Raw genomic sequence first — 25750 nt, 5'->3', positions numbered from 1 at the left:
TGTCAAGGCTTAGTTGCGCATGAGACTGAAAATGATTCCAGTGTATTGGAGAATTATTGTCATTATTGTTGGCTTGTTTTATCCTATGTTGAAGTTGGAATCATCCTCACGAGCTGGTTGTACAGTCACGGACAGTTCTGTGTTCTAACGATTCCAGTGGCTTTCAATTGGATAGTTACAACCCAGAAGTGTCCATGACTGTACATCTTGGCTGATGGTTTGTAGATTTTCATCCTGGTGCATTCCCATCCAAGCACTTTCTACTGGATGATCACAGCTCATATTTCACACACACACATTCTCATCCAATACGTGCCCGTGTGACGTCCTCTTTTGTGTCTAAATCCACCGAACGAATTGCGAAGGACCTTGCAAGCCTGGGGCCGTCTTAGTCTGGAAATGCTGCACCGTGCCCTTTCTGGTCTCAGAGGCGTCATCTCGTGAATTAATCGCGTCGGAGATTTATCTCAAATGAGGGACTCCCGCACGTGAAACGAAACCCAAGAGTCCTCTGTTGCCTTGGGAACTTCTTAGAGCAATTCAGAAGGGTTTGTGCTGCCTTACAGAAAGTCTTTCAGTCAAATGCTGTGTACACAAAGAACTAGAAATGCATCGAGTCGAGGTTCATGCATTTTCTGTGCCTCATTCTACGCAGTTAAGCGTGTAATTTTCGTTGCTTTGAATTGACCGTGTCCATCTCCAAGATTGCTACCTTTTAGTACATCACACTAAAAGTGCATCACTAGAAGTTTATGCACTAAATATGCATCACTAGCAGTTTATGCACTAAATGTACAGTGTCTCTCAAAAGTTTTAGGACAACGACATTTTAAACTAGGCAACCCAAATTACATAAGGCAATAGTGGGTTACGTGTAGAGTTATTCTCAATTTCAGGATTGCCATATGCACATTAGATATTTATGAAATACGCGAAAGGAATAAAACCAAGTATTATTGTATAAAACTCTAAAAAATATATCAGTATTACATTTGTCGCAAATAAGAAATACTTTCTCAAAGAAAGAAAATCGATTTTCTAGTATTTCATCGCTGATGAGTCTACACAAAGTAGAAGAGGAGAGAGGAAACTAAAAGGGACAACAAATGAGAGGAGAAACGAGAGAGAGCGAAAGGGGAAGAGGAAAAGTAAAGGAGGGAAGAAAAGTTAGGACAGATGTGGATAGGAGAAGTACTGAGGAGAATGGAAGAAGATGCGAGGAGAGATGAGGAAAATGGAGCAGAGAGGAGAAGAGAGGAGGGAAAGAGATGAGAGGAGAGGAGATGAGGAGGTTTGAGAGGAGAGGAGGAGACGAGAAGAGGGGAGTTGAGAGTAGAGTAAAAGAGAGAACATGAGAAGAACGAAAGGAAGAGGAGAAGAGTGAAGTGGAGTTGGAAATCTAAGACAGGAGAGGAAATAAGAGGATTGGAGAAGAATGGGATGGAGACAAGAGGCGAGAACAGGAGGGAAAGCGATATGACATATAAGCAGTGGAGAAGAAGGAGAGAGGAGAAGGAGAGAAGAGAAAGGAGACGAGAGGAGAGATGAGGTATTTGTAGAAAATATTGTCTCAGCGTCAAGAATTGATCAAAATATCGACATGAAACAACATTCAATAATATTTTAAAATGAATTGAAGAATGTATTACATCGGTGCGAAATGCCTTTTGGCTGAGTTCAGAGCGAGATAAAATCTGCCTTGTAAAATCTCTGATTCTACCTGCGATTATACCACTAAAACATGAATGTAATTTTCATATTTAGTATAAGAATTATCCAATTTTTCTCCACTTGTCAGTTCGTTGAGAGGTTTTGTTATTTAACATTTCTCCTCCCCCCTTCGTTAATTCCAAACAGAATCATTCCGTTTTACACTGAGTGGACAATGAACACAACGGGATATGTCTAAAACTTACGAATATTTTCTGCCACTGGAGGGGTTTGAACCTACGACCATCAGGTTGACACTCTGCAACGGTAACCACTACCCTACAAACTTTCGTTCTTGAGAATAGCTAGGAGGAGCTGACCAGTGTGAAATGTAGATGCAGCTCTCCTCCTACATGTAATGTGCGAACAATACTTGTTTGTAACAAAGAAAACGAAGGTAGTACGAATCGGCGCAAACATCTAATGGAGAATTGCACATGATGAAAATTTTTCATTCGATATTTGCGGAGGTATCCTTGCATTGAACTGGAGTGGGAATATGGGTAAAATTAGTATGTCCTAAATTACCACAAATATAAAGAATTATTTCATTAATATTTTTCAATGTCTTTGAAGCAGTACAATTTTTTTTAGTAAATTCCAGATGCAGAACAATGTAGCTACTTTACACTGCTATTACAAATAATGTCACAATGCTCTTGTTTAATAAGAGGAGAATTAAAAAAAAAAAAACGTCGTAAGGAAACTCGAACCTGGGACCGCTATATTTTCTTCCCTCCTTTACTTTTCCTCTTCCCCTGTCGCTCTCTCTTTTCTCCTCTCATTTGTTGTCCCTTTTCGTTTCCTCTCTCCTCTTCTACTTTGTGTAGACTCATCAGCGATGAAATACTAGAAAATCGATTTTCTTCCTTTCAGAAAGTATTTCTTATTTGCGACAAATGTAATACTGATATATTTTTTAGAGTTTAATACAATAATACTTGGTTTTATTTCTTTCCCGTATTTCATAAATATCTATTGTACATATGGCAACCCTGAAATTGAGCCTAACTCTACACGGAACCCACCATTGCTTTATGTAATTTGGGTTGCCTAGTTTAAAATGTCGTTGTCCTAAAACTTTTGAGAGACACTGTACATCACTAGCAGTCTATGTACTAAAAGTGCATCACTAGCAGTTTATGCACTTTAATGTTGTTGTTTAAGTTCACTTTATGCACAGAAAGGCTAAACGGGACTGGACCTACAGTTTAAACTAGAAATGCATCAAGTGCCTCCACCGGGTATCGAACCCGGGACCTCTTGATTAGAAGGCAATGACGGCACTATAACGTGTGTAACAGTCAATATACAGGGCGTTTCCGCGACCTTGACTCAAACTGGCAGGGTTGGTGGAGACTGACCCAAGTTCAAATATGAGATAAGGAACCCCTATCCAGAAACGCCTCATTAAAAAGTTATGAGCCAAATCCAGTTGGGGCTGCCTACCACAGTGGAATAAGAGAACTGAAAGATACGTAACAAGAAATGGATTTGTCCTGTACGTCTTATATGAAATTTATAAAGTCTATAAAGAAAACACTAACAAATAACGCTCACTGAATCTCTGCTCCATTATGTAACATGAACTCTCTAACTGGGCGACAGCGTGTTGGAGTCGTTAACGTAAATAAATGAAAGACAGAAGTGGAAAAATACATAAGTATCAAATGTGAAAAATATAGGCCTATTTATTTTATATATTACAAATATAAATGGCGTATATTAAGATATTACTTATGCGGAACAACGTAAATGAACATTTTACAACGAACGAAATTCAATTCAGAAATAGCGAAGCGTGTAATGAAAGTTATTTTTATCTTGTAAAATCAAAAATATGCTTAATAGCCTGAAAACGGTTAAAATACGTATAACATGATCAAATATGCAAGAATACTCGATTAACGAAACACGATAATTAAACTCGAATTTCTATATATTACAAGAACACTAAAAATACGGAAAGTCAAGAAAATTCTAACACTATTGATAGGTATATGACTCTATACAGTGACGGCGATTAGGTTCCAAAATTGGGGGGGGGAGGGGCAAGGTGTCAAAACTGGGGGGAGCAAGGACAGTTTACTTTCCCTTGGTAGATGAGGTATATCATAGTGCGGGGGCAAAGGTGGCAAAAAGGGGGGCAAGTGCCCCCACCGAAGCTCCGCCACTGCCTCTATGTAACGTAGCACATCTTATAATTGAGTTGTACACGAACAAAAGATCCATCAATGCCTTAATGACATTGTAAACTATACGATCCGTGAGAAGAGCTTGAGAAGGAGAGCTGAAAGTAGACAGATAAAAGGACAGAGAGAGGCGAAGAGGAGGATAGATAGGAAAAGGAATAGCGTTAGAGATTTATTTAGTTGCTAATTTTATTATCCTTTGTACGTGATTTGAATTGCGAATAATCTACCGCAGAGCCTCCTATCGGAGACCCGAGACATTGCAGCAATGGAACTTAATTTCTGTCATTATTTGTGTGCGAATTCAGTGTGATTTAATCATGAATGTATTCATAAATTCCAACCCCAGAACTTTTCTAACGGTGGAAGCGGCCCCGGCGCCCACCCAGCGTCGAATAACATGGGTACCTGGGGGAAACCCTGGGGGGTGAAGGCGGTCAGGGGCGTGATGCTGATCACATCACTCCCACTCACGATCGGATCAAGAAAGTGTGGGGCGTTACCCCCACACCCCCTATACGCCTTCATGGCGTGGTGCTATGCACAGGGGAACACTTTACCTTTTTTTTTACCTTTTACAATATAGCCTGTCCAATTATAACACCATTAAGCCTTGTTTCCACGATATGAAAAACTCAATATGCTGACCAAGGCAGTAATTTATTTTATTATAAAACATAAACTAAACGTAACGTTTCAACCTTCTAGCAAGGTCTTCTTCAGACCCTGCACCAAGTATAAATGAAGAGAGAGACATGCCATAGAGTGGGATGAGGCTAAGCAGATAGGAAGGGAGAAGAGAATACTAGTGAGAAAATGGAAGGGGGCCAAGGAAATAGAGAAGAAAGGTGAAGGAGACACAATGAACTGGAATGGGGGACTGAAGATAAACAAAGAATGGAAGAAGGTGTTAGAAAGAGTGGAAAGGACAAGAGAGAAAGAGGAGAGAAGAAGAAAGAGGAATGAAGAAAGAAAGGTAAAAAGAACGTGACGTAAAGAGTCCAACCACTTTCCAGATGATAGGAAATGTTTAGCTAAATCACCTGTCAGGTGAAAGTAAAGTTGACAAGGGAAGGCCACCTGACGGAATGTTCCAGAAAAAACAACTTTCTAATAATCTTGTGTCTGGAGGAGAGTGATTTTTGTGGCTTCCGACATCTCATACTTGTACATGCCGTGGTACTGACGGTCAAGTGGGCCACTTGTTAGTTTGTTTATATATTTTCACATGGCCATATCTTCGTTCCTATGTGCAGTAGATGCATGAGACCAACGGCGTTGTGTTTCTCTGCGTGTGCTTTTTTATATTATGCATGTTATTGTCTATCGTTCCATTTACAAAAATATGACTTTGCTCCAGATGGCCCATTTGTCGATATTTTTCGACCCACCCCATACCTCCGATTTACGAGCCCCATTTGATATTATTGTTTCCCGCAAACCTCACATCGCTACTGTTTCTGGTTTCTTTGCTAATTCAGGTGGTACTTTTAGGTCCCTCACGCGGTATATCTTCCTGTTTTGTACCTTGTTTGATTTGTACTTGGCGCAGAGTCTGAAGAAGACCTTGCTAGAAGGTTGAAACGTTACGTTTAGTTTATGTTTTAAAATAACAAGGCTTAATGGTGTTAAGATTGAATGTTGAAATGAACACCATTTTCTGTACTGCTCTCAAACATGTTTACAAAGGTAGAACAGTGATTGTGGATCAAAATCCAGGTTGCCTGTGGAAAAAATGCACGACAATGTCAGCAAGACTTGCATGAAGTCTGTAGCAACAATACCTAGCTCTATCTGATGGTTGGATAATGAGCAAGTGCATTTCTTTAGGAGGTTGCGATGCGTCTGTGAGAACAACCTCAACATAAGAAAAATTGCATCAGGCTTCATGCAAGTTTTGATAACATTCTTGTGCATTTTTGCCACGATCAATCCTGGATTTTGATCCACAATCACTGTTCTACCTTTAAAAACATGTTTGAGAGCAGTACAGAAAAAGGTGTTCATTTCAACCTCCTACGTACACAACAGCCCTCGCTGCACCGACCACTCCAAACTGACATTGCTTACTGCCTGATAGCACATGCACCGTGTCATTACCTTTTCCTGACAGTGTTGCCACTACTTTATTTACAACCCACGTAATAACACCAAAAACGTGACCCAATTTCTATTGACAAGTTTAAACTTAACGCTCACTTAACCTACCTATAAGTTTCTTGTGGACACTTTAATACATGCAAAATATCAGCACTGTGCCATGAAAACGCAAGTGGAAAACAGCCTGCCGTTGTCTCGACTCGGTAAGATTGGTCAGTTCGAAAACTGTGTCCTTCCTTAATCCACAAGGCTGCATACTTTTCGGCACGGAAATCTTTGATGACTGAATCATTAACAGACCCAATGATTTTTCAATTGTGTTTGTTATATACGTAGTTAAGCGTACTATGCATTCAATTCCATTTTCCTTCAGAGAGATAAAATATTCCTGGCAGGTAAAAAAATAATTTTCTTTGGTCGGGGATAAAATATTTTGTGAGGACAAAGCCCGGCATCCCCTTGTTAATTCGCACACTGCAAAAACGTGAGAGAGAGATATGGAAAGAGTAGAAATGAGAAAGATGGAAACACAAACGAAAAAATTGATATAGAGAGAAAGAGGAAGAGGAAGATAAAGAATAGAGAAAGGATATAAGATACAGATATAGAGGGAGAAAGACAGAAAGAGAGGGAGAAAGATAAGGAATGGAGAGAAAGGGAATAAGAGGCAGAGAGAGATGGAGGAAGGTAAGGAATATAGAGAGAAAGGAAATAAGAGAGAGATAGAGGGAGAAAAATAGAGAGAGATACAGAGAGAGAGAAAGATAAGGAATGGAGAGAAAGGAAATAGGAGACAGAGATAGAGGAAGAAAGACACAGAAAGAGAGAGAGAGATGGGGAAGATAAGGAATGGAAAGAAAGGAAATAAGAGACAGAGAGAGGGAGAAAAACAGAGAAAGATAAGAAATGGTGAGAATAGAAATAAGATAGAGAGATAGAGGGAGAAAAACATAGAGAGAGAGAGGAAGATAAGGAATGGAGAGTAAGGAAATAAGAGGCAGAGATATAGAGAGAAAGACAGAAAGAGAGGGAGGAAGATAGAAAATGGAGAGTAAGGAAATAAGAGGCAGAGAGAGAGAGAGGGAGAAAGAGAGAGGAAGATAGAAAATGGAGTGAAAGGAAATAAGAGGCAGAGATAGAGGGAGAAAAACAAAAAGAGAGGGAGGAAGATAGAAAATGGAGAATAAGGAAATAAGAGGCAGAGAGAGAGAGGGAGAAAAACAGAAAGAGAGAGAGGGAGAAAGACAGAAAGAGGGAGAGAGGGGGAAGATAAGGAATGGAGAGAAAGGAAATAAGAGACAGAGATAGAGGGATAACAGAGAGAGAGAGAGAGGGGGGAAGAGAAGGAATGGAGAGAAAGGAAATAAGAGAAATAGAGAGAAAGAGAGAGAGGAAGATATAAAATGTAGACAAAATAAATAATAGACAGAGGTGGATGGAGAAGAATAGAGAGAAAGAGAGAATAATAAGGAATGGAGAGGAAGGAAATAAGAGACAGAGATAGAGGGAGAAAACAGAGAGGGAGGAAGATAAGAAATGGAGAGATAGGAAATAAGGGACAGATATAAAGGTAGATAGAAAGAGGAGGAGAGAAAGGTGGAGCCAACAGATAGAATTAGAAAATTATAAAATTTTATAAGCACTGGAAACTTAATTTTTTAAAGATAAAAAAAGTGAACTTAATTGAACACCTCGATTTTTACGCTATTTCGGGGTTTGACAAATCATGACGTTCAGCTCAGTGAACTTTCCTTAGGACATTCAGGCCAGAAGTCAATCAGTGGCGCGTTTTTCCTTTGGTCTGAGAAGTCCAATAAATTTCCTTAGTACAAAAAATGGATACGTTCTGCTTGTGATGAAAGGGTTGTTAGGGCAACGCTATTGAAGTGACAATGGAATGACGCCAGCGATCTTCATTTGAAGCGTTTCGAATTGGCAACGCTCGACTTGGCAGCAGCTTTACACATTTTATTTGTTGGTCTCGCCACGCTTCAGTTCGATCCCGAGAGAGAGAGATACAGAGATCGATCGATTGATTGATTTGGTTTATTTTACTTCGTTTTTCTGCCGCTCTTGGCTAATAGCAAATATGAGGATGAATAATGATATTATTTACATGATGAAAATGATGAAAGGAGACTCACAAAGAATGCGCAGGTCGGGATTCGATCCCGGAGCCGATTGCAGCATCACGGTTAATCTGATTAGGTAGCCTATGGAATAAGGAACGTTGAATGAGTGAGAGCCTGGGAGTTGCAGTGTGGAAAGTCTCCTTGCTCCGTGTTTTATGCCGAGGTGCTCTGAGGAAGAGTTCGTGAAGTGGGATGCTACATCTGAAGTTTCCATTTATAATCTTACAAATAAATGTCATGTCTCCAATGTATCTCCGTGATTCTGGGGTTATTAATGTGTAAATTTTCGATCAGATCTGTCTTGGATAGGTGTTTCAGGGCCAATACTCTACATCGAACGATGGAAAGGAAAAAGTTGAGAACACTGTCGATCTTGGAGGTATGAGAATGGACGATCATGTTACAGATGAGTGAGCGGTGTTCTAGAATGAGGGGCACGAATGTTCTGAAGTGTTTTATTGCTGTGAATCTGTACAGTAGGACTAGCATACGCATTGCCTTTTTTGTGATGGTTGGGTTGTGATTTTCGAAAGCGAGTATTGAATGTATGGGATACAAAGTTTTCGGTGTTCTGCTTCTCTCGGTAGAGGGAGTGTAAAAATAAGTTAAAGAATGCTTTGTTCAGAGCGTAAGAACGTTTAGAAGGGTTTGTGGACAGTTTGCATCGCTTCTATCATTCTCTGAGGGAAGAGAAAAGTGTGACAGAGCAATGGAGCATTCGCAAATGACTGTGACTGAAGGAAATTTACAACCGACTGTTTAACAGACCTTTAGAATCTAGTTGGGTGGCTACCAGAACTGGAGATGAGTTATTGTGTGCATCAGACCACGTACAGCCAATGGGTGGTCTCTAGGCATCTTTTATAAGTCGAGCTTGTCTCATATTCAAGGATTTCAGCCGCGCCCAACATAGAAAGCGAGAGATTTATATCGCGTTGTTTAAGACAAATGTCAACAAATCATATCCAAATATATGAATCCTGGAAGATCAACACTGAAAGACAACACGCACAAATGGGATAGAGAGATAAATAAGGAAAGATATACAGAAGGAGAGAAAAGGACAGACAGAGAGAAATGAAACACAGAGACGAAGACAATGAGAGAAAGAAAGATACACACAGAAAGATGCAGAGAATAGAAGATACACTCGGAGAATGATAGGACACAGAAGACGATGAACAAAAGTAAATGAAAGAGATAAAAGAGGTGATAGCTCAGAGGTACATGGAAGGAAAATGCAGAGTCTGAGTGAAGAAGAGAGAAAGAAAAACGAAATAATAAAAGTGGGGTATAGAGAGAAAGAGAGAGTTGTGGTGAAAGAGAGAGAGAGAGGACGGACACAGAAAGACAAACAGAGAGAGAGAGAGACGAACTGAGGGGAAGACAGGGAGGTGATATTTGCACAGACATCCTTCATGTCTATTATCTAAATGCAAATAACACCGTAATGGTCCATCACAATGTGTTACTGTCCTTACTTGTATGTGTAAAAGCTATTTCATTTATCATTCGTCAACCTAATTTAATAACAGAAAATTATATTAAAAAACCACCCTGCAGAGAGACGCAAACCTTGTTAGGAAAATTGATGGATATTTTTTATTTTATCACTAATAACTTGACTACGTCGTGAAACACAGGAAAACCATTCTGATCTTGGCATGGAAACAGATACGTGCATTGGCAGTTAGGTTACATTCAACAGTTTTAAAAATTAACAACGTTTAACAGCGGTTTATCAATAGCTTGTAATGTTGATTTTAAACATATCCCGAAAGAGATAGAAGGTTAAAGAGAGATATGAAGGAAGAAGACAGAAAGGGGCAGGCAGACAGACATGTAAAGAGAGGAAAGAAGATGGAGACAGGGGAGAGTAAAGGCAGTACAGATAAAAGAGAAAATAAGATATGGAGAGAAGGGATAGTAAAGAGCGAGAGAGGGAAATATACAGAGAAAGAAGGGGAAAGAATAGAAGGGAGGGTAAGAGAGAGAGAGAGATGGGGAATATACAGAAATCGAAAGGAGAGTAGATATGGAGAGAAGGGGAGAGTGAAAAAGAGAGAGAGAGAGAGAGAGATACATAATGAGAAAAAGAGGGGAGAAGGCAGATTGAAAGAGAGAAAATGGGAGGTAGATAGAGAAAAAAGAGTGAAGACAAGGAGAGACGGGGAGAGTGGTCGAAATGTGAGAGAGTGGGACGGAGAGAAGGAGAAGACTGAGAGAAGAAGAGAAAGACAACAAGGGAATGAAATATTAAGAAGTAGAAGAGAGGACACACACATATAGAAACAGATGCAATGAGACGGGAGAAAGGAAACAACATGCATTCCATAATTAAAAATAATTAACAGAAAACTCAAGCTAAAATAAATTATGGAATATAAATCATTCAGAGATGTAAGAAGATAAAAACACAAACATGATGAAAGTAAAGAAAATGAAAAATAAGTAGATGGCAGAACATACGATATGAGCCAACTTCCATCGCGAAGTGGTTAGCACAGGTGTCCCGGGTTAGTTGAGCATGGGTATAAGGTTTCCTTCACATCACCATTCATCCTCATCTTCGCGATTAGCCAAAAGTGGCAGAAAATCGAAGTAAAATAAACCAAATTTATCAATCAACATTACAAATGTTTCATATATCGAAAACCATAAAAATAGATGGGACCATAAAAAGATACGAAGTACAATTTGCAAATCACAGGAACTAGGGGAGAGTCGTACAGTACCGGCCGTCCTACAGTATCGGCCATTTGCTAGTTCGGACATTTGACGCTACATAGCAGTAGTTCACGGGAGTAGGAGGGAAGGGTATAGTTCGGGGTCACATGCTTTCACGCAGCATTGTGAGAGCCGTGCCTGTGTTAGTGTGAAGAGTCAAGTGGCTGCGTGAGAGAAGTTATTTCTAGGGCCCTGGTACTCATGTTCGAGGTAAGTGTTTGATTTTATTGTTAGATTCAGTTCATCAGTATTCTATAAGGATACGAAAACCTGTAAATAGTTTAGCAAATTGATTACAAACAACGTGTAATCGGAACTTTTGTTACCACCTAATGATCGTACAGTATCGGCCAGCGAAGTGTCGTCCAGTATCGGCCACACAGAATTTCGTACGCGCCTACTACAGTCCTGCTTGCTTATGTTTTCAGAGTAAGATGGCAGACGAGGGGGGGCAACGAAAGAGGTAAATGGACTGAAGAGGCCATGAAAGAGGCGGTAAATGAGGTAATGACAAACAAAATGACAGCAAGACAGCTAGTATATTTTGTTTATTAAGAACCACGTTAGGAGATAGATTGAGAGCAATTCAACGTGGTATGGGTGTGGACCTGACACCTCAGATGGGCTGATTTAAGAAGACGTTTGATGACGAAATGGAAAAGCAATTACTTTCGTATATGAAAGACTTGGACAATAAGTTTATGCCCCTCAGTAAATAAGAAGACAACTGTAGAAACTGCACAATGCATAATTCGTCTAGAGTTCTTTGAGGAAGAGTGGTTCAGTGTACCGAATGTGGAGTTTGGCACATGTTGAATGCGTAGACCAAGAAAATATTTTGTATTTTTGTGACTATTGTAAAAATGTGATTTCAACTCAGCTTTAAGGGCTTTATTTCCACATTTGTTGACTACCATACCTTTGTACACATAGTTCACAGTTTCTTCATAAAATTTAAGCATTTATCAATAGTTACCACCACCTAAAATTAAAATATTGACTGGCCGATACTGGACGACAATTTTTCCACTCATTGAAAATTCTGCTTTTAGTTTTTTGTATATATCTTGTAGTTCTGAAAACATTTCAGAGAAATTAAACCCGTGTTCCATAAAGTATGCATTGAGGTATCATATTACTATGTTCAATCCGACTATCTCCTAATCCTTTATCAGTTATAATCAATAAGCTTAAGGTGGCCGGTACTGTACGACTCTCCCCTATACTCTGTCTCGGCTATCTCTGGAGCAGGATCTGGCATTGTGGCAGAGAAGGGGAGGAAATCGAGTGGGTAGAGCGAAGCAGTACACGCTGCTGTGAAGGCTGGCAACTGCATTCGCTTTCCTCCTCCACGCAATCCCGTTCCCTCTCACGTGTTCATTGGTGGAGCCGTCTCGCATCACTACTTGTTTTCATTCTCTTGCTCCTGAAGTAACCGGGACAGAGTATATAAAAAGAGTTTATGAATGAAAATATGAAACAAAAATTGGGTTTGAAAGCAGGAATCAATTTGACAATGATAGCTCACACCACTGTGTATGGTTTTAACTAGACTTCAATATCACTGGATCAGCTTCTTTCTGGCGTCTCTCTCGATTCATTATGGCCAGGACAAGAGCCCGGAGCTCTATAGAAACCACGAGGAACCCTATTCAATACTTTAAAGGGTCTTCCTTTCAAATCTCCCCGAACTAAACTCATCAATTGAAACCACTGACGTTGGAAAGCAGGGGGGGGGGGGGGGGAGAGAGTAGCGGATGTTACATTTTCAGAACACACATGCACTCTCTTTTGAATTCTCTCCCTCTGAAATCTATTGATACCAACGCCCTCTTTCAAGCTCTACCGTTTTCGCATCTTTTCCAACTGCGGAACCGTGCTTTGTGAATTCCGAGTTTGAGCAAACAAACAGTAACAGTGTTGCCAAAGGTGGGATAATTATCTGTTTCGATTTACACCAACAACGTCTGGTTAAGTTTGAAACATGATTCATTGATTGATTGAGTTGGTGTTTTATGTCAACTTTATGCACAATAAGGCTAATTTGGACTGGACCTATCCCAGATAGCACAGACAGCTTGCTGCAAGCATGAAGCAAGCTTACCATAGCAAGCTAAGTAGCTAGCAGCAAGCTTGCATTAAGCAATCTAGTTACCACAATTGGAAGTTGCAGCAAGCTTGCCAAGGCATGCTTGCATCAAGCTTACAGAATGCAATGCTCGAAGTAAGCGATAATGTGTATCTTTAAGCTAAATATATATATATATCTGTATAAACATGGGGGTATTGTAATGTCACAGTTTCTATTTGCAACTTATAAAAAACTTTTCGTGCTCCCCCAAAATAGGCAATAGTTAGGCTGAAGAGTTTGATGAACTAATCAATCTGCAACTATACACTGGAAATAAATTTTTTTCGGTACTTAGCTTCCAATTATATAGTCTGGGATAAAAATACTTATCACGGGAGTTTCATTTTATTCACCACATTTTATTATCTGATCTTCATTGCAACTTCAACATTCACATATCTTTTGAAGGATAATAAAACACATTTTTCACTAATTACAATCAAAGTTGTCCTTACTTACGTTAGTAAAACTTATGTTTATTTTACATTTGAGTTGCACTGCCATCTGGCGTACGCCGTATGAAATAAAATTTTTGGTGCTTTATTCACACTGGAATTCATTCCACTGTATTTCAGTTTTATTTCATTTTGTCACTATTGTATATGTTTAGTAAGTATCTCTATTGCTATATTAAATGGGTGTGTCTAATGTTTTATTTTTTAAAAATGCATCCTTATCACATGCATCAGGCTTACGTCGAGCTTGCCATGTATAGCTTGCTTTGACAAGCTAAAAGGAAGCTATCGCAAGCTTGCCCCAAGCTTATGTACTATCTGGGATAGTATAAAGTGGGATCTGAGCAACTAAGTACCTCCACCGAGTATCGAATCCGGGACCCCTTGATTACAAGCCATCGGGGAGGACCTGTTTGAAACATGAGTAACCAAAATACAAGAATGAAATGAAAACCTTTATTTGTTTTGTTTCTTATCTAGTATATAAGGTTGCACAAGTTTGCTGAATTTTAGCACGGACCTATTCCTGATCTACATGTCTTACGGCGGTCGGGCTACATGCTGGCAAGGGAAGTTAGGAGCGGGGAAGCGACCAATCCAGCGCGATGACAAACTCTGCATCTGGTTGGTCTGCGGCGTATTTCACGCTCCCCACTTCCCTTGCCAACATATAGGCCGCCCGCCGTAAGACCAGACAAGGACTATAGTGCCTGTACACCTCAAGAACAATAAGTCTTTGGGGTCCACGTGTGAGCCACTGCGAAGGCCTTTCCCCCCATCTGCCTGCGCAGGCCATTGTCGAACTTTCTCCTCCGTTAGTAAACTTGCTGGTGGAGGCACACAGATATTGAATTTTCATTTTCCGAGAAATTTCTGTACGTTTTAGGCTGACAGGGGGCAAGAAATCACTCCTCCTCACTGGTGCAAGTGTGTACATCTTTAAAATGACAAAAATGGCCTTTTGGAGCTCACTTGATTAGTGTTGCAGCCTTGAGGTTGTTTTGTAAATAACAGTTGATACCTCACGTAAATTAGAGCTGTGTAATATTCATTTGATTCTCCTAACAACACTAACGCGTTATTGTATCTTTCTGTTTTCGTTTCTTCACGTCGCTTTTCTACCGCTTAGCTTCATCGCACCGAAGAGCTGTTGATGGAACAAGCGCAATGCTACATCCAGACTTGAGGACCAGGGCCTCACTCCCTCCTATTGAGGTTGGAGATCATTCAACCAGTTCCGAGGTGACGTGTGGTCAGCACGACTAACCCTCAGTCGTTGTTCTAGTTCCCATGGCCAGGTCACCAATTTCCTCAGGATGGTGGGTGGCCACCTGTCCCATACACAGGTCAAAATGTGAGAGAAAGTTGTTACGGTTCCCCCAGGAGACTCGAACATGCGCGCATCCCGTAGTCAGCGCCCAAAGCTTGACGCCTTAGACCCACTGATGTGCCAACGTTGTATACACGTAATTTACGCGTAGATTACATTGGCTTTAGTTTACATAAACTACGTAGACAATATCAACTTCACTAAAAGGCTTTTGTGAAAGGAAAGTAGCATTTGCAACTATATTTGCTCCTACCGAGATGACAAGAATCATATTTACATTGAGTTATCTCATCAACTGAGAAAAAGCTAAAATATAGCAAACGACAGATGGCAGTAGTGAGGCAAAATTAATGTTTTCCCCATAAAACACTATAATATTTCCCATGTGGCATTTTTACCTCATTGAGAAATTGTTCTTAATTGCAAAGAAGAGTATACAAGTTACTTCTCATGCTTCAACAACTGATACGCTGTATAATTCTCATTTATTTCTACAGCACCCTTAGTTAAAGTAACGCCTTCCGCCATATTGTTACGTTATCTAGTATATATAATAGTTACGCGTAGAATGTAGATTATTATCCTTGTTTACGCGTAAACGCACATCACTGCACCGCACAGCCACGGTGCGGGTCTGATACTACTACTACTGTAACAATAGCAATTTATACGCAGAAAATTACATTCGTACAATTTCTAAATCATGATTTTCTGCAATCCGCATTTCAATAGATTTTCTCTCATTAGTGTAGCACTTATCCACTGCCTTATTTTTCCTTTTTATGGAATGCCACTTTTCGAGATTACTCTGCTATTTATGTATATTAAGCCCTCGTACTTCCCTTTCATTTGATAATTAGTCTAATGTGTCACGAATATGAAATGGGTAAACCTATTCGAGATTAAAATTATCCGATATGACATCTGGTGAGATTTCCAGGAACCACTCCATGTAGGACGCTTCGCTGTGTTCAAAGCATGGATAACATGCGAAAAAGTCACGTCTACTGTTCAGTTTTTAGCTCTAAATGGTTTTGTGGATCAAGACAAGTGAAAAGCTTATATGTGTTTTCCACCCGTGCAATCAACAAAATGAAATTTGTAAATAAATCAGGGAAAACAGAACTGATTGTCGAGATTGGCATAACGGAAATGTGGCAAGGAAATTACGATGAATGCACGAGTCTGTTCACTTTGTTTTCCGAAAGATGATTTTATTACCATGAAAGTAATAGTCTATGGGCTAGCCATGAATACGGTATAATTTTCCTTTATGCCACAGTTATATGGGTTGTCTAAGGATACCAAAAAAAAAACATGATTGTCATCTCAAAATGGTAGCTAATAGAAATGGCGGCCAATTCAAGATCGCGGATGTTGACATTTGAAAAACCTAATATATCTATGAAACTAATGGGCCGATTTCAACGATCTTTTTTCCAAATAAAAACTTAAGATGTGTTCTATATTTAACGTTATGTTAGTTTTTTTGATAGGAGCAACCGGTAAGTAGTTAATCACGGATTAGTAAAGAAAAAATGTATTTTTTATTATTAATTTTATGTTTATCATTAATTTATTAATAATCTAGGAATCTGAGAAAATGTTCCAAACAAAAATTGTAGCGTAAACCCTTACCTTTAATTTGACATATTACACTTGTTGGTTTTGACCTCAGAATTATATAAAACGAATGAATTATGTAGTGTGTGCAGCGAATTCTTCTAGCAGGATGTGCCCTTAGTTCTATTTAACTACACTTACTATAACTGATATTGATTATTGAATAGTAAATTTCAGTTATATACATGCAATAACATTTAATAATAATAATAATAATAATAATTGTTATTTACTATCATCATCATCATCATCATAAGCTGTTGTTGCTGTAGTACTAACTAACCATGCATTTTGTTTAAATGTTACCGATGTTCATGGAAGAATGTTATTGATTGATTGAAATAAAATTTTGGATGCTTCAGCACTTAGGCTATTTTCAACCGGGATCAAGTCCCTTACAACGTACACAAGAATCAACTATGCGTGTCTCTAAAATCTCCTTACCCAGGGTATAAACAGAGGCTGTATTCTGGCACTCAGCACATAACGATCAAAACACAGGGCAACATAAAACCTTACTTAGCACACAGCTCTATAACGCCACGGGTCACGGGTTTGAATCCCGGCCTGGACATGGATGTTTGCGAATGTCCATTCATCAATTTCATCATATCATACGTCATCCCCATCTTCGCAAATTAGCCAAAAGTGGCACGAAAACAAAGTAAAATAAAGCAAATCAATCAATAAATGAACATGCAACCATACAAAGGTAGCATCCTCGATGGCTTAATGTAACGTCGTCGGCTTGAAATCAAGGGGCCCCGGGTTCGATACCCTGTGGAGATACATAGTAGTGGTTCGGATTCCACTTTAAACTGTAGGTTCACTTCGGATTAGCCTATCTGTGCATAAAATGAACTGAAAACAAAAACTCAAATTAAACAACCCTACAAAGGGTTTAGTTGGCCTAGAAGATTGCAGTTGCCAGGGTGAAGTACGTGAAAATGAGGTTAACATTTGGGTGTGCTCAGAAGAACATCATAACAAACTTGCGTACTCTTTATTAGGTTTTACAGTCGAAATGTCTACTTTTAAGAAAGTAAAAATCTGTAAAAACAGAAGACGGACCAGAGAAGTATATTATATGTGGGGTAAGTGCGTCTACCAAAAGACATAGACAGCTTTGTAATATACTGGCGTGAGTAGAAATATTGATTGAGAAAAAAATGCATGATTTTACGGATGAAAAATTTCGTGGTATGTATTGAGCCAATTTTACTAATATCAAGTCCTTAAGAACATGCAGATGCTTCATCCTAGCAATTGTTTCCTTGAAGTCCTTGCTCATCAAAGCATGCTGAGACACGCTTGAAACGGACACTCACACATGAATGCATAGTATACATCAAGAATTGTATTTCATGTGAGAAATAAAGCAAATACAAGAGAATATGAAGACCAAAGGAAAGATTTACTGAAGTTGCTGAGCTTAGGAGTCATAAGAATTTGAGAGAAGAGAGAAAAAATCATCGCAATCAAATCAATGGAGATCCCAGCTGCAGAAGAATGCTATCATAAATCTTAATACTTTGCCTATACCAAATTCAGACCAGATAAACCCGAAAATATTGGTGAATGTAGTGAAGCAAGAAAACAGGTGAAGCAAGAAAACAGACTTGTAAAAAGCTATGGTATTTGATTTTATCCGAGAATTCTTTAATTCGAGGGTTGAACCTCGAAGTTACTTCCTTTCAAAACAAATTTAAGTACTTACAGGATTATAAGATGAAATAAAAGAGTCTGCCAAGAAACGTTTCCGTTATAGCTTACACCAAGAATTTGGTTACTCCTAAATTTATTCCAGTATTCTTGCATACACGGTACTGATATTGCAATACTTCCTTGCTTTCTCTGGATAACTGTAGTACTAGACTTTTGTGGAAAGCAGACATTTCGACTGTCAAAACTAATAAAGAACGCAAGTATGTTGTTCTGACATGAGAAGAAATGACGAGGATTCTACACATGTTGGTTCCATAGTTCCTAAGATGACGTTGGCTATGTAGCGTCCCATAGCGTCAGTACTTTCATCTATTGAAATCCAGATCATCTTTCCAACAACTTCAGCACGAGTTCTTCGCAGAGCTTCTTCGTAGCAGACACTTAAATATGTTTTCCGCAGCTTAGATTCCGACGGCACCGTTTCTTTAGTGTATTTCTCCAGGAATTTCCTCAGTGACTTGTTTCTGACCTTTCCAGAAAGGTATTCCTGCTTCCATGAAAGCTTTGCACAGTTCAAGAGAAAACTGACATTGCCTGTTGGATGAAGTACCCACTGTTGAAATTAGTGATATCTTCCTCTGTCCGATCATTTTAGCAGCTGCAGATTTATGTTTTGCTGTTGACACATGCTGAGATATAAAGTATTTTTTCTCATGGTTGATTGTTTTTTCACATATCTTGCAGAGAAGAATAGTACCGTCTGTCGAAAATGTGCAGGTGTTCAGCAACAGGTTTTCAGCAGTCAATCATGCACAAGGAAATGTTAACCGAAGGGCAATATCCTAACTCAGCATGAAATACTTTTTCCTCATACTTTTCTCCTTCAGCAATGTTGAAACATGAGTGAGTTCAATATTACTTAAATAAGGCAAAAATTATTCACATAATAAACGGAAGAAAAATGAATGCCAACAACATTTTTTGGGAGAAAAATAATTAATATACACATTTTTTTAAAAAAAATGGTCAAATTTCATTGAAAGAGGCAAAAAAAAAGGCATTATAATTAAAAATAGGCACTGGGGTCCCAAATAGGCAAAATAGGCAAAATGAAAAGGCTTCCAAAACATTCGAAACAACTAAGAAACGTATATCCGGAAAAATTTTATCAATATATGCAGTAGATAAAAAGAGGCATTTTGCCAAACTTCCGGGCTCTAGTTATGATGTTCTTCTGAACACATCCAAATGTCAACCTCATTTTCACGTACTTCACCCTGGCAACTGCAATCTTGTAGGCCAACTAAATCCTTTGTAGGGTTGTTTAATTTGAGTTTTTGTTTTGAGTTCATTTTATGCACAGATAGGCTAATCGGGACTGGAGCTACAGTTTAAAGTGGAATCCGAACCACTATGTGCCTCCACAGGGTATCAACACATACATCAAATCAAAAATATCCAATATGGCGGCCATCAGCACGCAGATGGAGATTGGCTACTCGAGTGAACATGTCTTAAGTGGTATAACAATTGATTCTACCAAGTCTCATGCTTTTTATAGAAAAGTCAATGATTCCGGACTTAACGGCCGGACTGTGATAAATACACACTTTTTGGTGCTATCCTCAATTTGCAGACACATTTTATGGCGCATCTTTCATTAAAATATATTAAAACTGATATCGTTTTAAAGCTTATAAATTAGGTTACAACTTTTATTCGAAACAATTTTTTGTCATTTAATTTGTTCAAAAGTTACAAGGCAAAAACTTCAGAAAGTACTAGAAAAAAATCACGTTTTGAAGATTATTTTTTAATTACGGCAAAACCACCAACATTATCGAACCATTAAACAGAATATTTTTTGTAGCCCATCTAATGAGGATTAAGACTAAAAAAAGATTACCTGCCTGGGACCATTGGGGGGAAGCACCGCGAGGAGGGGCGGGGGCTTTTGGGATTTTCCACTACTAGTAGTGTTCTAACAACTGACCAAAATTCAGCTCTTACGGAATTATTCCCGACATTGACCTTCTTTTGTCCTTCATTACTATGTTGCATAGTCAAAGTTTACAAAATTTCTACACAACCGCATTCTATTTAAAATTGAATATTTTATCATTTCTAGAGAGAGATGTTTATTGAATATATATTCTAAGAAAATAAATCATTAAAAAGTACAGTAATTAGAGAAAGTATGCAAAGGTCGTTAATACTTGAAAAACGCAATCGTCATTTTCTTTTACAGTAATTGGACGACAGTCGAAATTTTAAATCTTAGCGCATAGTTTCCCCAGCGCCATCTACTGCCTTTTGATGTACTGACAAAAAACAAGTGAGGGGAGTCGGGTGAGAGCCTCTGTGAAAGATCGTTGTTCACTAAGTTGTCTAATTTCAAATTAAACGTACCGAGTTCTTACGTTTACGTTCAATAAATCTTGTTGTTTTTCATAATATTAGTGACGAAGGATGCATATCAATCTGAAGCCACAGCAACGACATAAATGAAATTCCACGTACTTCTAAAGAACACTGAGCTATCCTCAACATCAGTGTTGCTACAATCTGGGATAAATTTCCCTCGGCAAAGTGGAGAAATTCCCTTCTTCGCCCACTTTTTCCCTTGTTCTAAAGAAATCATAGAATAACAATAAGTATTTCGTATATATGGATAATGTCAAACAAATTATTTACATACATGCTTATAGCCAGCCTATTTGCTGCTGGGCCAGATGTTCCTCATTCAAATCCTAGTCAGGTATCACTGTACAATTCCATAACTCATTTCAAGTTCGTCATTTCATCCTCATCGTCGCTATTAACCGAAATAGATAAGCGACATAAAATATGCAAAACACAAATAGACATATAGGCCTACACTCTAAGAACAAAAAGAGTAAGAAATTATGATGAAATTGGAACGTTATATAATCTGTATTGAGTCTGCTATCTTCAAATTTCCCTGACATTTTGACATTTTAATCGAATTTCCCCTTCTTCCCTTAAAATTACGGAATTTCCCTCAGAATGGGAAATTTCTGTTAGGTGGCAACACTGCAAAGAGGCTGGATTTCACATCACCTCCGAACCTCACTCGCGGGTATAATAGCTATAGTTGCTACTTGGCAGGGTGAGCTCCCTCACAGTTGGCGTGAATTTAACAATTCTTGCTCTAAGTGAAAAATATTAAATCGAGCACCTCACAAGGACGGTTCACTCACTCAAAAAACATCCTCCAATTAACCGAACTGGCAACACTGAATTTTTCTTTTTAGGTACGAAAGGGTTTATTCATAGTTGTTTTGTTGGAAAGTTCTTTAAAAAAGAAAATGGGGAACCCTTCGCAGGGGATGTAATCGGATTAGGGTGGAGAAACCAACTACACAGAGACTTGTCTGTCGGAAAGGGTTGTTTCACCCACCTACGGGGGGATGGGGGGTGAATGCCGGACACCCGGTGCTTCTTCGGCCAAAGCTTTCGTTCTCGTTGATTAAAAAAAGCTGCACACGTACGCCCGGACCTCGTTGCTTTTAATCACCAAAGCTTTCGCCGTCATTTGTTTCTGCGCATCGCGGCAGGAAAACAGGATATCCCTGTCCTCCTGGGAGGGGGAACTTGTTTGTTCTTGTCGGGAGAGTTGGTCCACAGATATACAAGGCTCTTAGTCCAGCAGACGAAATAACAAGGTGCATATGTACAGGCGTGCAGTGCCGAGACAAGGTGGTCGCCAGCCACATTAATTTAGAAAGATGGTCACATCTGAATTCAACAGCAGAATACGCGTATGAAATATTTCAACTGGTTGTAGTGCAAAGGCAGTGCAGCTTGCAACACTGGTGATGCTTTGTTCACACGAGAGACAAGCAACATATATCCCAGACACTCGTAGAAAATAAGTTCCTCATTGCTAGCTGCGGATCTGTGGAACCAACTTCTTTTTCTTCATAATACCTAGCGTTCCATTCACTCCATAAAACTGTAACCTGGATCTTCACTCCAAGAAACTGCAATCTTGTTCCATTCACTTCAATAAACTGTAACCTAGTTTTATTTGCTTCAAAACACTGTAACCTAGTTCCATTCACTACAAATGACTGTAACCTGGTATGACGCTCCAGGAGAACTGAGAACTCCAACCGGTATTATCCCTTACTTTGGAGGAAGCCCCCCACAGGTCACTCTTGCAGCGCCTGAAAGCGCAGGTGGGAGGAAATTTGCCGGGGGAGAACAACTACCCCAAATAAAATATGACGTCAGAAACCCCATCTGAGTATAAGTAATTTTCGTATGACGCTCCAGGAGAACTGAGAACCCCAACCATTATTTTTCCTTTGTTTTGGAGGAAGCCCCCCCCCCCCCACAGGTCACTCTAAATAAAATTTAAATTACCATAAATCCTTTACCACTTATGGTATTTAATGCACTCTCAATGAGTTACAAACACACTGTACACAGTTCAACTATTAATCATAGAAAAATACAAGATTCTTGTTTCTTTAACAAAGAATGCTCGAACCAGATAATGAAAACGTTACCTGTCAGTTGATGTACATCATGACGTTGCACACGATTTTTGTGTAATTTATCTTGCAACACACGCCTCACACGAATGCATGCATATTTGTACACTGTTAATTTTTTGTAGATCTACCTAATTTGCGTCGACATGAGCTCATGCTAAAAGTTTGGAAAACAACAGCTTACCTTCTGTAGCCGGGAAAAGACGCCATGCCGTTCTCCCTCTGCGGACTATTTGGGCACGATATTTTTAACATATCACTTACGCATTTTCCTTCTCCAAATCTTGAAGACGTTCCTCACCCATTACCGGTGTGGAAACAACACTCAGTCCTTGTCTCACAAATGTGTGATCACCAACAAGCTTCTTCCGCTCCATTTTTTCCAGATCCAACCGCTTTTTTTCTTTCTCTTCTTCTAACCTGTACCACCGTCTTTTTTGTACAACAGATTTAACTCGGATAATTTGTTAGTTAAAATAGTGCTATATTATCACAATACTTGCAGATGCATATGTCCAAGATATTTTTGTAATAAACGTTTGAACAAACTGTCTATCTTTATTCATGCGATAGCATGGAGAATATTACGCTGTAAATTTTATAGGTTTTCGCCATCACTGCAAATTGTCCTTGCGTGCAGCCGCCGTCACATCAAAATGTCCTTGTGCATAGCGAAAGCAAACTGTTTTTGGCGGTAAATTTTAGGACAATGAGATCTTCAACAACAAGAGATTAAAATTTGTTATAATGGCACTTGCAAAACCATGACTTTGAATTTAACATCAAAATAACATTCACGTACAATGTGATTTAAGAATTTTACAATTTATAATGACTTACAAATGGTGCCATCTAGCGTTATTTTCTGAACTTCGTATTGTACCGGTTTACGGACGTAAGTAGATTATTTAAATGTTCTCAACATTCATTACATTCTTCTAATATTATGATGCCATATGACAATAACCGTCATACTGGCTCCATTGATTAAAAAAATATGTAACCTGACTCCATTCACTCCAAATGGCTGTAATCTGGTTGCATTCACTCCAAATGGTTGTAACCTGGTTCCATTCATTGCAATTTGCTGTAACCTGGTTCAATTCACTCGAAATGACTGTAACCTGGTTCCATTCACTCCAAAACTGTAACCTGGTATCATGCTTTTAAAAACTGTACCGCGTTCCTTTCAATTCATGTAAAACTGTAAACGGATTCAATTCATTCTAAAGTACTGTAATCGGAGTTCATTCACTCTAAAAGGAAAACCGTAATCGCCTTCCATTCACCCCAAAAAATTTAACACCTTTCATTTACTCAAAATATCTCTTACGCTTACCACTCACTCCAAAAACTGCAATAGTGTTCCATACACTCCAAGAATTGTAACAATTATCTAAATAAAAAAAAATAACCGTGTTTTAGTCACCCCCAAAAATAGCGCGTTCCTCACTATAAAAAATAGCAGTTTTTCTCACTCTCGCAAGTAATTTCCCCATTCTCAAAAGCATTAACTGCTTTCATATTTTTTTTAAAAAAAGAAACAGCGTTTTCTTACCCTCGAGAAACTAACACATTCAAAAATATACTCATTTTCCAAAAGGGAACCTTCTTCCACACGACAAAAAATGTGACAGGTAAGCGCAGTCCAGTGCATGTCGAGTATCTGAGCGATGCTTGTTAAGCAAGATCTTCGCTCGTTGAGAAGACAGATTACACTGGGGAACAAAAAAAAGATTTTATTTTGCGGCATAAAGTTTAATAACAGTTTCAGCACACAAAACAGCTGTGATTGCCAATTGTATGATTGGTTCAGTTGAATTGACTCCAGTTATAAAAATAAACACACCATGGAAAATGTAGGAGGTAAAATTACTCTACGCTTTTCTCTGTAATATCAAAATTTGATAATGGGCTGAAATTCCCATTAAGAAACTTATTTATTAATTTGTACATTGTTGCTAAGCAACTTATGAAGCATTGCTAGGCAATATATCGGACACTCAACAAAGCTTAAGGAAGAATACCAAAACATAAAAATGGTTTTAGAAAAAAAATTGAATATGCTGAACATAAGTGGCTCGTGTGTGTGGATTTGAAGATGGTGGATTTTTTACTAGCACAGCAAAGTGGGTACACAAAGTATCCCTGTTTCCTATGTTTGTGGGATAGTCGTGCTAGAGAAATGCATTGGACAATAAAAGTTTGGCCCCCAAGGTAAAATATAAGTGGGAAAAGCTAATATCATTCATGAACCGCTGATAGATAGGGACAAAATCATCCTTCTGCCACTGCATATTAAATTTGGGTTGATAAAACAGTTTGTCAAGGCCTTACATACAAGTGGTGATTGTTTCAAATATATATGCCACACTTTTCCAGGACTAAGTATTGTAAAATTGAATGCAGGAATCTTTGACGGACCACCACAAATTCGTACACTTATAAATGATGCCAATTTTACAACTTACATGTCTTACATCGAATCTGAGGGCTGACTGAGCTTTGAGTCAGTCGTCGAAAATTTTTTGGAAATCACAGAGCAGAAAACTACCGTGATATAGTTGGAAATATGTTGAAAAATTTTGAGAAATTGGGAGCTAATATGAGTGTAAATATACATTTTCTACATAGCCACATTGACAGATTCCCTGAGAACCTTGGTGATTTTAGTGAAGAACGGGGAGAAAGGTTCCATCAGGATATAAGGATAATGGAAGAAAGGTACCAGGGACGGTGGGATCGCCACATGATGGCCGACCACTGTTGGAGCTTACAGAGGGATTGTCCTAAAAAGCAATACAGCAGGAAATCGTATAGAAAACGTTTCACATAGTTTGTTACTTCATTGTGTATATATTTTCTTAATTATTATGATCATAGGCCTATATAAATTTATTTTTATAATAATGATTGTAATCACAAAAAGAAATATTAAATTGTTGTTGGAAGTTCATTTATATGTATGTCTTATGTTTCCGCCATTTTGGTTTAGTTGCATTTATTTCATAAATTAGAGCCAATTCAGGAAATATATTATTATATCATTATTCAGCAGCATGAAATTGCCCTAAATTAGCTCTCAAACACTGTGCCGCAATTTCACTGTTCCCCAGTGTTATTTACTTGACGGCGCGTGCTCATTGATCACAATCAGTGTCGTAT

This window comes from Lepisma saccharinum, chromosome 15 (genome assembly GCF_977018435.1).
Source record: "Lepisma saccharinum chromosome 15, izLepSacc3.1, whole genome shotgun sequence".
NCBI lineage: Eukaryota > Metazoa > Arthropoda > Insecta > Zygentoma > Lepismatidae > Lepisma > Lepisma saccharinum.
The sequence above is the reverse complement of the archived record's forward strand: the minus strand, read 5'-3'. Positions refer to the sequence as shown.